This window comes from Sus scrofa, chromosome 10, assembly GCF_054392235.1.
Source record: "Sus scrofa isolate SSC_HxYL_T2T_F1_AM1 chromosome 10, Sscrofa_HxYL_maternal_Yorkshire_Landrace_v2.0, whole genome shotgun sequence".
Lineage (NCBI taxonomy): Eukaryota > Metazoa > Chordata > Mammalia > Artiodactyla > Suidae > Sus > Sus scrofa.
In genome coordinates, this window is record NC_139392.1 from 47,832,735 (window position 1) to 47,845,279 (window position 12,545).

Sequence of the window (12,545 nt, forward strand, 5' to 3'; positions counted from 1 at the left end):
GAGGTCCACACCACGATGGTAGAAAATTTCACTTGGTCATGCAGAGCTTGCTCTGGTGTTTTTAGGCTGTGAGGTTCTTGCAGGGTATTGGCGGTGTTGGGCAGCTGTTCCTCAGAAGTGCAGCACCCGCTGGGGGCTGGAGCAGCTATCTGGGTCACTGAGAACCTAAGAGGCTCTTCCCTAGGGAAGCCCAACTCAGAAGGACGGCCTGCGAATGTAGGCGGAACTTTTCACAGTCTGGCCAAGCTTGTTGCAGCTTTTCTGGGCTGCAGGGGGTCCTCCAGGGGGCTGGTGGTGCTGAGCAGCTATTCTGCGGGAGTAGGCACCCCCTGGGGTCTTGGGCGTGTAGCAGGGCCGTTGGACACCCAAGAGGTTCCTCCTCGGCACAGTCAAACACAGAAAGATCATCTGAGATCTTTTCCCGGCTTGGCCAAACTTGCTGCAGCTTTTCTGGGCTGCAGGGGGTCCTGCCTGGAGCTGGCAGTCCTATGCAGTTGATCTGCTAGGGCTTGGCACCGCCTGGGGGCTTGGGCAGGTAGCAGCGTCGTTGAAAACCCAAGAGGCTCCTCCCCAGGGCAGCCCGACTCAGAAAAACTATCCGAGAATTAGGCCGATCTATTCATGGCCTGGCTAGGCTTCTTCTAGCTTTTCTGGACTGCAGGCTTTTTCTCGGGGGCTGGTGGTGTTTGGTGCTGCTGTGCGGAAGTGTAGTCCCTCCAAGGGGCAAGCAGGCCTGTGCAGGGACAGCCCCTGTGGTGGTAGGCTTCAGACGATTGTTGAGGCCAGCCCCCCCGGATGGCAGGCAGCCCCAGGTCCAGCGAGAGTGTAGGGGGTGGTGGGGGTGGGGGGGAGTGGATGCACTGGGAAGCACAGCTTTCAGCTAGCTAGCAGGCCTGTAAACTTGCTGTGGCGTGGGGAGTATTCTATGGGGACCCACCCCTTCTTCTCTCCCCTCCCCAGCACCGGCGCAGACCAGGCTCTTCTCCCAGGTTCCCTCTGATGCGGTTTTCCACTTCCCCACCCCTAGAGTATTGCTCCCTTCCTCTGCAACAGCATTGTTTTCTAGTCTCCCAGGCAGTCTCTGCCCCGTCAAACTTGACAGACCGGTTTCTAGACCTCCCAAGCAGTCTCCACACCGCCCCACACCCCCAGTCCTTTCTCGAGGACTAACCTTCAGAGCTGAGGTCTCAGTGCCTAGCCCCCACCCAGGCGTCTCAATTTTTGGTGACTGTGCCCATAGTTCAGATGGTCCGTTCGGTTCTTGATCAGCCTTTCAGTACTCCAACGTACTGCTACACTCTTCTCTGCATCTGGAGATTCCTCTGGTTCATTTGATCTTTCCCCCGAGTAGGTGACTTTCCAGGGTGGAATCCATTTCTCCTCCTCAGTTCCCTTTTGGGAGCACCCGTCCTGCTTGCATTCACCTTCTCTCACTCTCCTCTCTTCTCCCGTTCTGCCCAGTAATATCACGAACTTCTTGCCGTTATTGGTGTTTAGGTTCCTCTGTCAGCGATTGGTTGCTGTTCTATGCGAGTCATTTATTCTGTAGATGTGCTTTTTTTGTTGTGTTTTTGGGAAAGGGCGAATGTGTCCCCCTACTCCTCTGCCATCTTGTCCTCCCTCGGTAAAATATTTAAAGGTGTTTTACAAGCCTTTTTTTGTTTTGTTTTTTGTGCTGCACCCAGAGCATATGGAGGTTCCCAGGCTAGGGATTGAATTGGAGCTACAGCTGCCAGCCTATACCACTGACACAGCAATGCAGGATTAAAGATGTCTCTGTGCCCTTACCACAGCTCTCAGTAACACCATATCCTTAACCCACTGAGCAATGCCCTCATCCTCATGGATTCTAATCAGATCCATTTCTGCTGTGCCACAATGGGAACTCCAGAAGCCATTTAAAGAAGTCCTCTTTGGGAGTTCCCTTGTGGCACAGTGACTAAGGATCTGGCATTATCACTGCAGTGGCTTGGGTCACTGCTGTGGCATGGGTGTGGGATCCATCCCAGACCTGGGAACTTGTGCATGTCGTGGGTTTGGCTCCCCCCCCAAAAAATAGTTCTTTTTGGGGAGAGAGTAACTGTCTCTGCTCTTAAGGTGCTTGAATTTTTGATAATTTAATAATAAAAACCCAATAGTTTTAATAGTTACTTTTAGTCATTTGAAAATAAGGGCTAATCAATTTGTAATTTTAATGATGGAGTAAAAATAATTTGAACAATTCAAAAAATCAGATGTTGGGTGCATGATGTTCTTTTTTCTATAACTACAGGCCACTGATTTTCACTTACTAAATTAAATTTGAGAAGTATTCATCAAGGCCCAGAGCCAGACGTTCACAGGACAAAGAAGCCCATGCCCTGCCCTGGAGATACTCATGATTTGGCTGAGGACATATGTTATTCCTTGTGAAAACTGAACCAGATGAGATTGAAATTGTAGCTCAAGATGACATCATAAAGGAAATCCAATTACTGACAGGAATGGTGTGGGGGGAAAGGCATCCAGGTGGTGTGCAGAGAGATGTCCCCAAGGCCTATGGGGGAGACAAGGTCCAAAGAGGCTGAGTCCAATAATCCAAGAGAAAAATGAGCAAAGGTTCCTTGAAAAGCCCTTAGACATACGAAAATATGCCCAGCCTCACCACCAGAGGAAGACAAATGGCAACCTTGAGCCTGTGGTGTCTCCTGCTATCACACTGGCAGAGGAAAAACAAATTTGAGGTTCACTGTCAGGGAAAAGGAACCACTAGCACACCACAGGTGCAACTGGCAATGTTGGGCTCTTCCAGGAAGATAATTCAGCCATGAAACGCACCATGCACATGCTGCAACTCCCAGACCAAAAATTCCAGTTCTGGGAAGGAACCTCCAGTGTGTCTGCACATCAAGCAATGACATAAGTGCAAGATTACTCACTGAGGCATTCCTTGTTAGAGAAAGATATTGAGGAGAAAAGCAACTAAAAGTCCATGAACGGGGCCAGCTTCCATCATTTAGAGTAGACCCATGAAATGGACTACTCTGTGGCTCCTAAAAAAAAAAAGGCAAATATTTATTGATTGTGCCAGGAATTATTCTAAGTCTTTTCTTTTTTCTTTTTTAAGGCTGCACCTGCAGCATATGGAAGTTCCCAGGCTGAGGGTAGAATTGGAGCTGCAGTTGTAGTTTATACCACAGCATGGCAACACTGGATCTGAGCATCATCTGCAACTTATGCCATGGCTCATGACAGTGCCAGATCCTAAACCCACTGAGTGAAGCCAGGGATCACACCTTGCATCCCCACAGACACAATGTTGCATTCTTAACACACTGATCCACAATGGGAACTCCTAATCTAAGTCCTAAGTGCTTCTTTACTTAATCCTCTTAATAACCTTCTGGAGTGTTTTGGTATAGGCCCCTCCACTTCTCAGAGGAGGAAACTGAGGCACAGAGAGATTTAGTAACTCACCTAGTGTTATGCAACTAGTAAGCAGCATGATTAGTGTTAAGTGAAAAAGATCAAGGTACAAACAGTGCACAGAGAATGCTCATGTTTGTGTAGAAAAGAGAGTAAAAAATAATAAATGCATATATTTATGCATTTATGTAGACACATGTGGGTATGGATATGTATGTTAATATCTGTTTTAGAGTTTAGAACATCTCTGGAAAGGGGCAGGGGAATCAGAATCTATTAACTGTGGCTGCCTCTGGGGCTGGAAACTTCGTTTCTGAAAGACAGAGGAGAAGGTGAGATTTACTTTTCACTGTATAGATTTTTTTTTTGTCTTTTAGAGGGCTGAACCCATGGCATTTGGAGGTTCCCAGCCTAGGGGTTGAATCAGAACTGTAGCTGCTGGCCCATGCCCTAGCCACAGCAATGCCAGATCTGAGCTGTATCTGTGAACTACACCAGAGCTCATGGCAAAACCAGATCCTTAACCCACTGAACATGGCCAGGGATTGAACGTGAACCCTCATGGATACTAGTCAGATTCACTTCCACTGAGCCATGATGGAACTCCTACACTGTATATAACTTTGCACCCACTAAACTTTTGTATCACATATGTGAAATGCCTGTTCATTAATTTTACAAGTTTGATTAAAACAATTTTTTTGAGTAGATAGAAGGGGAAGGAACTGGAGGTCATTCTTTCAAACTCTCTCTTCTGTTATGGAGTGCACAAGCTCCTAGGCCAGGGATGGAACCTACGCCACACCAGTGGCAATGCTGAATCCTTAACTGAGAGGCCACCAGGAAACTCCCTGAAAAGCTGTCTGTTGGTGTGTATAGCCCAATACAGTAGCCACTGGCACATGAGGCTCCTGGGCAATTGAGATGTAGCTGGTCTGGGCTGAGATGTCCCCTAAGTGTAAAAGACACACCTGATTTCAAAGACTTAGTATGAAAAAAGTATAATATTGAATTAAATTTTGTATCAATGATGTGTTAAATGAGATGTTAGATATATTTAGTTAAATAAGATATATTGTGAAAATTAATTTTACCTTTTTGCTTTTTGTTTGTTTTTGCATTTTAAAGAAAGCTAATAGAAAATTTACAATTATGGATTTATATGTGTCATGCCTCAGTGGCAATGAACCTGACTAGTATCTATAAGGATACAGTTTCAATCCCTGGCCTTGCCCAATGGGTTAAGGATCTGGCGTTGCCATGAGCTGTGGTGTAGGTCACAGATGATATTTGCATCTGGAATTGCTGTGGTTATGGTGTATGCCAGCAACTGAAGATCTGATTCTATTCCTAGTCTGGGAACCTTCATATGGCATGGGTATGGACATAAAAAAGCAAAAAAAAAATTACACATGTGGGTCACACCCAACATGACCATTAGGAGACAGGGCCCATAAGGACTTGAAGTCATAAGGGTGGAGTCCTGAAATTCCCATTGTGGCTCAGTGAAACAAACCTGACTTGTATCCATGAGGACATGGGTTCAGTCCTTGGCCCCACCAGTGGGTTAAGGATCTGGGTTGCCACAAGCTGTTGTGTAGGTTGAAGATGACACTCGGATCTGGTGTTGCTGTGGCTGTGGCATAGGCTGGCAGCTGCAGCTCTGATTCAACCTGGGAATTTTCATAGGCCACAAGTGTGACCATAAAAAGAAAAAAATAAGTGTTGGGCCCTAATGAAATAAGACTGATGTCTTTATAAGAAGAGAAAGATACACCAGAGATCTCTTCCTTCCCTTGAATGTACAGAGAAAAGGCCATGTGAGGACACAGCAAAAAGGCCGCATCTACAAGCTGAGGACAAAGGTCTCACCAGAAACCAACCTTGATCTTGGGCTTGCAGCCTCCAATGTAAGAAAATACATTTGTGTTGTTAAACCACCAAGTCTGTGGTTTTCTATGATGCAAACCCTAGCTGACATGAAAGAAAGAAAGAAAGAAAGAAAGAAAGAAAGAAAGAAAGAAAGAAAGAAAGAAAGAAAGAAAGAAAGAAAGAAAGAAAGGAAGGAAGGAAGGAAGGAAGGAAGGAAGGAAGAAAGAAAGAAAGAAAGAAAGAAAGAAAGAAAGAAAGAAAGAAAGAAAGAAAGAAAGAGAAATAAAGAAAGAAAGAAAGAAAGAAAGAAAGAAAGAAAGAAAGAAAGAAAGAAAGAAAGAAAGAAAGAAAGAAAGAAAGAAAGAAAAAAAAAGAAAGAAAGAGAAAGAAAGAAAGAAATGAAATGAAATGAAAGCACCATGTGCTGGAGGAGACCACTTTCTCTACAGAAAGCAATGTGACTCTCCCCCCTCTATTTCACAGGTAGAGTCTCAGTTGCACAGCTGAGTGGGGCTTTGAGCCCAGCACAGGTGTATTCCAAAGCCTGTGTCTTTAACCATCAGGTGGAGGTGAATCCCATGCATTTTTTGGACTACTCTACAATATGCCTTATTTAAAGTGTGAGAAAGTTCCATTTCTCACTGTGTCAAGGGAGACAGGACAGGTAAACTCTACGAACATCAATTTATCAGGATGTTTTCAGCTGCAGGTAGTGATAGAGGGATGAAATTTGGATGAACAGTGAGGCCATCTTTTACTTCACTTTATAGGAACCCAGAGGTTGGCTGTTCCAGGACCTTTTCAGATTACCAGCACCATTAAGAAATCAGCCCTCCTCTTTTGTTGAAGCCAGTGACATGCCATCCAGACGAAGGAAGACTTGGAAACTTGGGGGCCACATGAGCCATGGCCATGGCTGCATCAGCAAACACCAGAAGCACCCAGGAGTCTGGGGTAATGCTGGAGGTATGTATTGCTGAAGGTTCAACCTCAACAAAAATCACTCTGGATACCTTGGGAAAGTTGGTATGAGGCAGTACCACTTAGAGAGGAACCAGAGCTTTTGTGAGCTGTCAACCGTGACACATTGTGGACCTTGGTCAGTAAGCAGACATGGGTAAATGCTGCAAAGAACAAGAGTGGAGCTGCCCCTATCACTGATGGTGTACCATCAGGCTACTACAAAGTTCTAGGAAAGGGAAAACTCCCAAAGCAGGGTGTCATCCTGCAGGTCAAATCCTTCAGCAGAAGAGCTAAGGATAAGATTATGGGTGTGAGTGAGTCCTGTGTCCTTGTAGCTTGAAACCACATGGTGTTAAATTCATTAAATGTTAACAAATGGAAAAAAAAAGAGGAGGAGGAGAGTGGGCAGGAGGAGGGAGAGGAAGAATAGGAGGGGGAGGAGGAAGAGGGGCTTCAGTAGTATAAAACTCTCTCAGAATGTGTTCTCATTTATGGAGAAGTCTGATTTGGTATGAAAAAGCCTTCTTTTCACAAGCAGAGAAAAGCAGAACCTAGTGAAACCATGTGATAATCATGTGATAATCTCCTGATCGCAATCTCACCAACACCACAAAACCAAATACTAGAAACTTCCTACGTGCAAAGTATATTGTACTCAGTGAACAAACAGCAGTCATAATGGTTGTTTACTTTGGAAATTGACCCTCACCTTTTTCCCACTTAGAACTGTGTTATGCCAATGGCAAATCAGCCTCCCACCACTGACAAATGACCTATGTGCACTACTTGCTTACAGGGGGTTTCAGTAGCTTAACACACACCTGTTCTCATTTATGGAAAAGTCTGCTTTGTTATGAAACTGCCTTCTTTTATCAAGCAGAGAAAAAGGAGAACATAGAGAGCCTGGGTGATATTCTCCTGATGGCAGCCTCAACAAGTCCACAAATCCAAATTCCAGAAGCATCTTACTTGCAAAGTATATTGTACTCAGTGAACAAACATCAGCCCCAGTGGTGGTGTGCTTAGGAGACACAGCCTCGATTTTTCCCATCAAGGCCTGTGTTATACCAAAGGTGAATGAGACCAAACACTGCCAAATGAACTGTGAGCACTGCTTGGATGCAATGGGATTCAGTAGCTTAAAACCTACTCAAACACATTCTCAGATATGGAGAATTTGATTTGGTATGAAATTGCCTTCTTTTCACAAGCAGGGAAAAGCAGCCCCTAGAGAGCCAGGCAGATAATCTCCTGATGGTAATGCTCCCAACTTCACAAAACAGGAGGCTCAAAGCTTCCTACTTGCAAAGTATATTGTACTCTGTGAATGAACACCAGCCCCAATGATGGTTTGATTCAGAAAGCAAACCTTGCCTTTTTCCCACCTAGGCCTCTGGTTTACCAAGGACAAATGAGCCCCAACACTGTCAAATATCCCGTGTGCACTGCTTGTTTACCTGGGGCCTCAGTAGCTTAAACCCACACAGAACACTTTCTCATATGTGGAGGTTTTGTGCAAAAAATGCCTTCTGTCACATGCAGAGAAAAGCAGAACCTACTGAGCCAGGGTGATAATTGCCTGATAGCAATCTCACAACTCCGCAAAACAAGAAGCTGGAAGCTTCTGACTTATGAAGTACATTGTCCTCAGTAAACACACATCAGCCCCAATGGTGGTTTGCTTTGGAAAGCAACCCTTGCTTCCCCCCCCTTAGAATTTTGTAATACCAAGTGCAACTGAACAGCAAGAGCGTCAAATGCCCCAGGAGCATTGCTTGTTTGCAGGAGGATTCATTATCTTAAAACACACTCAAATCATGTTATATTGTGTGCAGAAGTTTCACTAGTTATGACAAGGCCTTCTTTTCACAAGTGGAGAAAAGCAGCACCTAGCAAGCTAGGGTGATAATCCCCTGATGGCAATCTCACCAACTACATATAACAAGAAGCTTCTTCCTTGCAAAGTATATTATACTCAGTGAACAAACAGCAACCCCAATGGTGGTTTGCTTTGGAAACCAACTCTTGACTTTTTCCCACAAGACCTGTGACCTGTGTTATACCAATGGTGAATAAGCCCCACCACTTAAAAAAGCTCTGTGGGCACTGCTTCTTTACAGGGGGGCTCAGTAGCTTCAAACCCACTGAGAAAGCATTCTCCATTGTGGAGAGGTCAGATATGGGATGAAGATGCCTTCTTTTCTACAAGCTGGGAAAAGCAGCACCTAGCGAGCTAGGGTGATAATTGTCTAATGGCAATATTATGAACTCCACAAAACAAGACACTGGAAGCTTCCTATGTGCAAAGTATATTGTGCTCAGTGAACGAACATCTGTGACAATTGTGGTTTGCTTTGGAAAATAAGCCTTGCATTTTTCCCACGTAGACCTATGCTATAAAAAGGACAAATGAGTCCAACAACTGCCAAGAGAACTGTGAGCACTGCTTGTATGCAGGGGGCTTCAGTAGCTTAAAACTCACTCAAAATACATTCTCAATTGCAGAGGAGTCTGTTTTGGTAGGAAAGTGACTTCTTCACAGGCATGGAAAAGTAGCACCCAGAGAGTTAGGGAGATATTCTCCTGATGGCCATGTCCCCAACTCCACAAAACAGGATGCTTGAAGCTTCCTACTTGCAAAGTACATTGTCCTCTGTGAACACACATGAGCCTGAGTGGTGGTTTTGTTCCAAAAGGAACCCTTCCCCTATTCCCGCCTAGGCCAGTGTTATGCCAAGAGAAAATGAGCCTCAAAAATGCCAAATGCCCTTTGTGCACTGCTTGTTTCAGGGGGCTTCAGTAGATTAAAACCCACTCAAAAAGTCTTCTCCTCTATGGAGAAGTCTGATATGGTAGGAGGTGTCTTCCTTTCAACAAGAGGGGAAAAGTAGCATGAAGCCAGATAGAAGATAAATGGCCTGATGGCAATATCACCAACTCCACAAAACAAGACACTGCAAGCTTCCTAGTTGTGAAGTCTATTGTACTCAGTGAACACACACCAAACCAAATGGTGGTATGCCTCAGAAACCAATCCTTGCCTTTTTCCCACCTATGCCTCTGTTATACTAAAGGCAAGTGAGCCCAACCAGTTCCATATGCCCTGTGTGCACTGCTAGTTTACAGCAGGGTTCAGGAGCTTAAACACACTCAAAATGTGTTCTCACATATGGAGAAGTCTGATTTTGTGTGAAAATGCCTTCTTTCCTCAAGCAGATAAAAGAACATAAGGAGCATGGGTGATAGTCGCCTGATGGCAATCTCACCAAGTCCACAAAACCAGATGCTGGAAGGGAGGCTATGACGGGAAACCATGGGGCACAAGCAGGGCCAGGGACCAAAACATGGGTGATGGGGATGGAGATAGGGAGAGAGAAAGCCAAACGGAAAAGAGACCCGAGGCTTGGAGGGCACAGGGAGGGAGCCCCCTGGGGAAAGTGGCAGCAGGATCAGAGCAGTGGAGTGGAGGCACAGAGGACCAACAACTGGGAGAAAACCTGGTCCAGAGCTGGCAGCCAGAGGCGAAGCCCATCCCACGGTGGGCCGAACATGCCTCAGGCAGTTGGGCCCCATGAGCCAGAGGCACTCAGGTGACAGGTCATGGCCCCCCAAAAAACCCGGGATCAACCCTCGGACCTACCTTCGGGGACACAGCAGGAAAGTCAGGTGGAAGGGAAATGCCAGAGTGCAGGCAAGCACTACACAGGGAGTGAGGGGGGTTCACCAGAGAAGAATGTGGGTAGCAGCCAGGTTTGTGGGGGAGGAGGCACAGGGTGGGGAACAGGGCAGGGAAGAAACAGCAGAACCTCCCGACCCGGGTCCATTGGATGCCATCCACGCTCCCACCCCAGCATCTCTTGCCTTCCTTCCTTCCCCTTGAGTGACATGACAAGGGCACCATCCGCTTCTGGGTCATGCCCCCCTCTTCTCCCACTGTGCAACACATGCCTCTGGATACCGTCCTCCGGCTCTTGCATCCTGCACACACTAGTGGAGGGGGCCAGCAAGCTGGAGGGCAGACAGAGGGCACCACCACAGTCCGTGTTCTCACAAAGGTTAATGATTCTTCCACACATTCACCTACAGAAAGCTTGTTATGACTTTTACTTCCTCTAGGTAGTCAAGTTCAACCATCTTCTCAGCAGTCTGCCAGGGCTGTGTGCCAACCCTGGTGGGGTGTATCTGAGAGCCTCACTAAACCATCCAATTGGTAGTAGCGATGGGCGGTGTGTACAAATGGCAGGGACTTAATCAACACAAGCTTATGATTCACACTTACTGGGAATTCCTCGTTCATGGGGAATAATTGCAATCCCTGATCCCCATCATGAGCAGGGTTCAGCGGGTTACCAGTGCCTGCCAGTCAGTGTAGTGCACGTGCAGCCCCAGACACCTAAGGGCATCACAGACCTGTTATTGCTCAATCTTAGGGGGCTGAATGCCACTTGTCTCTCTAAGAAGTTGGGGGATGCTGACCGCTTGGAGGTCACATAACTAGTTAGCATGCCAGTGCCAGAGTCTCACTGGTTATCAGAATTAACCAGACAAATGGCTCCACCAACTAAGAATGGCCATGCACCAGCACCCATGGAACTGAGAAAGAGCTATCAATCTGTCAATCCTGTCCATGTCCAGGTGGGGAGAGGTTTCCCATGTTGAGTCAATATAAGATGCAGGCTCCACTCCTGGTGGTGCCCTTCCATCAATTCCTTTAAGTTTCACCTTTTCAACCATACTCCCCCCAGAATCCAAAGACTTTGGTTTCCCGGAAGCTGCCTGGTGGGTCACGGGAATAACGTCACCACATCTCGAGTTGGTATCGTTTATGGTTGGAACTATGACAGCATCTGATTGTCTTCAAACTTCTGATTTTTGTTCTTGATTGATGAAAACATTCTTGGCAAATGCTTTTGCTCTGGTCCATCTTGTACTGGTCCAAGAATTTCACCTCTAGTGGTGCAATATGAATGTCCCTGGCTGTCCTTAATCATGGCCTCAGTTCTGAAAACCAACAAAGTAGAACCATGGTCCTATTCCATTATTCTTAGCTGTGGTATCCAGGAGGCTTGGGCCTGCTTCGAATACTCTAATTTTTTTCAAAGTAAATGCTTAGGGCCCCATGGGGCACCTAAGCTAAGAGCATCAAGAGGGTGCTGAGGGGCAAGGTGTAGGACCGGTGGTGGCTCGCCTTGTTGCAGACAGCCTGCCCACTCCCAAGATCCAACTATGAGCTTTTTAACTGCAGCAACTTTAATATATGCCATTGGAGGTAGAATTACAATGGCTGCTGGCATCAGACTTGCCCTCCAATGGATCCTCGTGGAAGGATTTAAAGTGGACTCATTCCAATTACAGGGCCTCGAAAGAGTCCCGTAGTGTTATTTTTCATCACTACCTCACTGGGAACGGAGTGGGTAATTTGCATGCCTGCTGCCTTCCTTGGTTGTGGAGGCCATTTCTCAGACTCCCTCTCCAGATTTGAACCCTGACTCCCCATCACTCATGGTCACCATGGTAGGCACAGTGACTACCATTGAAAGTTGATAGGGCAGGCATTCGAAGGAGTTGTTGCTGCCACAGGGCCATGTGATTGGCCTGAGATTATCTAGGGTCTCCAAAGCCAACCCCCTCCCCCTGCCAGCTGGGGCCAGGGAGTGAGGGGAGGAGGCTGACCAGGTTGGTTTTGGCCTGATAAATTCATGGATTTCCCCCCACCACACATCACGCAAAGAGAGTCAGTGCCCATAGGCATGGATTATCGCTAAGATTATCAGTTATTCAAGTAGAAGTGGAGCAAGCAACCAAAGGAACCATAACTGATTTAATGAGCCATTTGCAGTTTCACTGTACCTGCACTGCATACTTAGATATGCATGGCTTAATCTTTGAGACAAACATATGCTACTGGCAGGATCAACCAAGTAGGAGATGAGGGGACAGTGGGCCAGGTGGACCACAGTGTGAGGTGTGTGGGGGGAGCATCTGCGGGGCAGGGGGCAGAGGTGCACATCCGTGGAGGGAAGGCCTGCTATTCCACAGGCGAGGACATAGGACGGGCCACCCACTACTCGACTGAGTGTGCAAGCAGGACAGGGCTGCACAGCAGCCTCATGGAGGGGTGGGGGAAGCACTAAGCTCCACACCACCCCCCTGATGTGGACCTCCCTCTCTGGAAGCCTAGGGAGCAGGGCCAGGGCACTGGGCCTTTGGTTTGGGGCCGATCTACATGCTCACTCAGACATGGTGGGTGGCAAAATGGCCAAGGCCCAAGGTACCCAACACCGCCACACCTGGGAATGGTGCAG

At 46.9% G+C, this 12,545-nt stretch overlaps 2 pseudogenes; one reads left to right on the forward strand and one right to left on the reverse strand.

Moving 5' to 3' along the window:
• Nucleotides 1-6,134: 6,134 nt before the first annotated feature.
• On the forward strand, nt 6,135-6,580 carry LOC146399361 (large ribosomal subunit protein uL15 pseudogene; annotated as a pseudogene).
• Nucleotides 6,581-10,297: 3,717 nt separating this feature from the next.
• Nucleotides 10,298-12,164, reverse strand: LOC146399362 (18S ribosomal RNA; annotated as a pseudogene).
• Nucleotides 12,165-12,545: the final 381 nt, after the last annotated feature.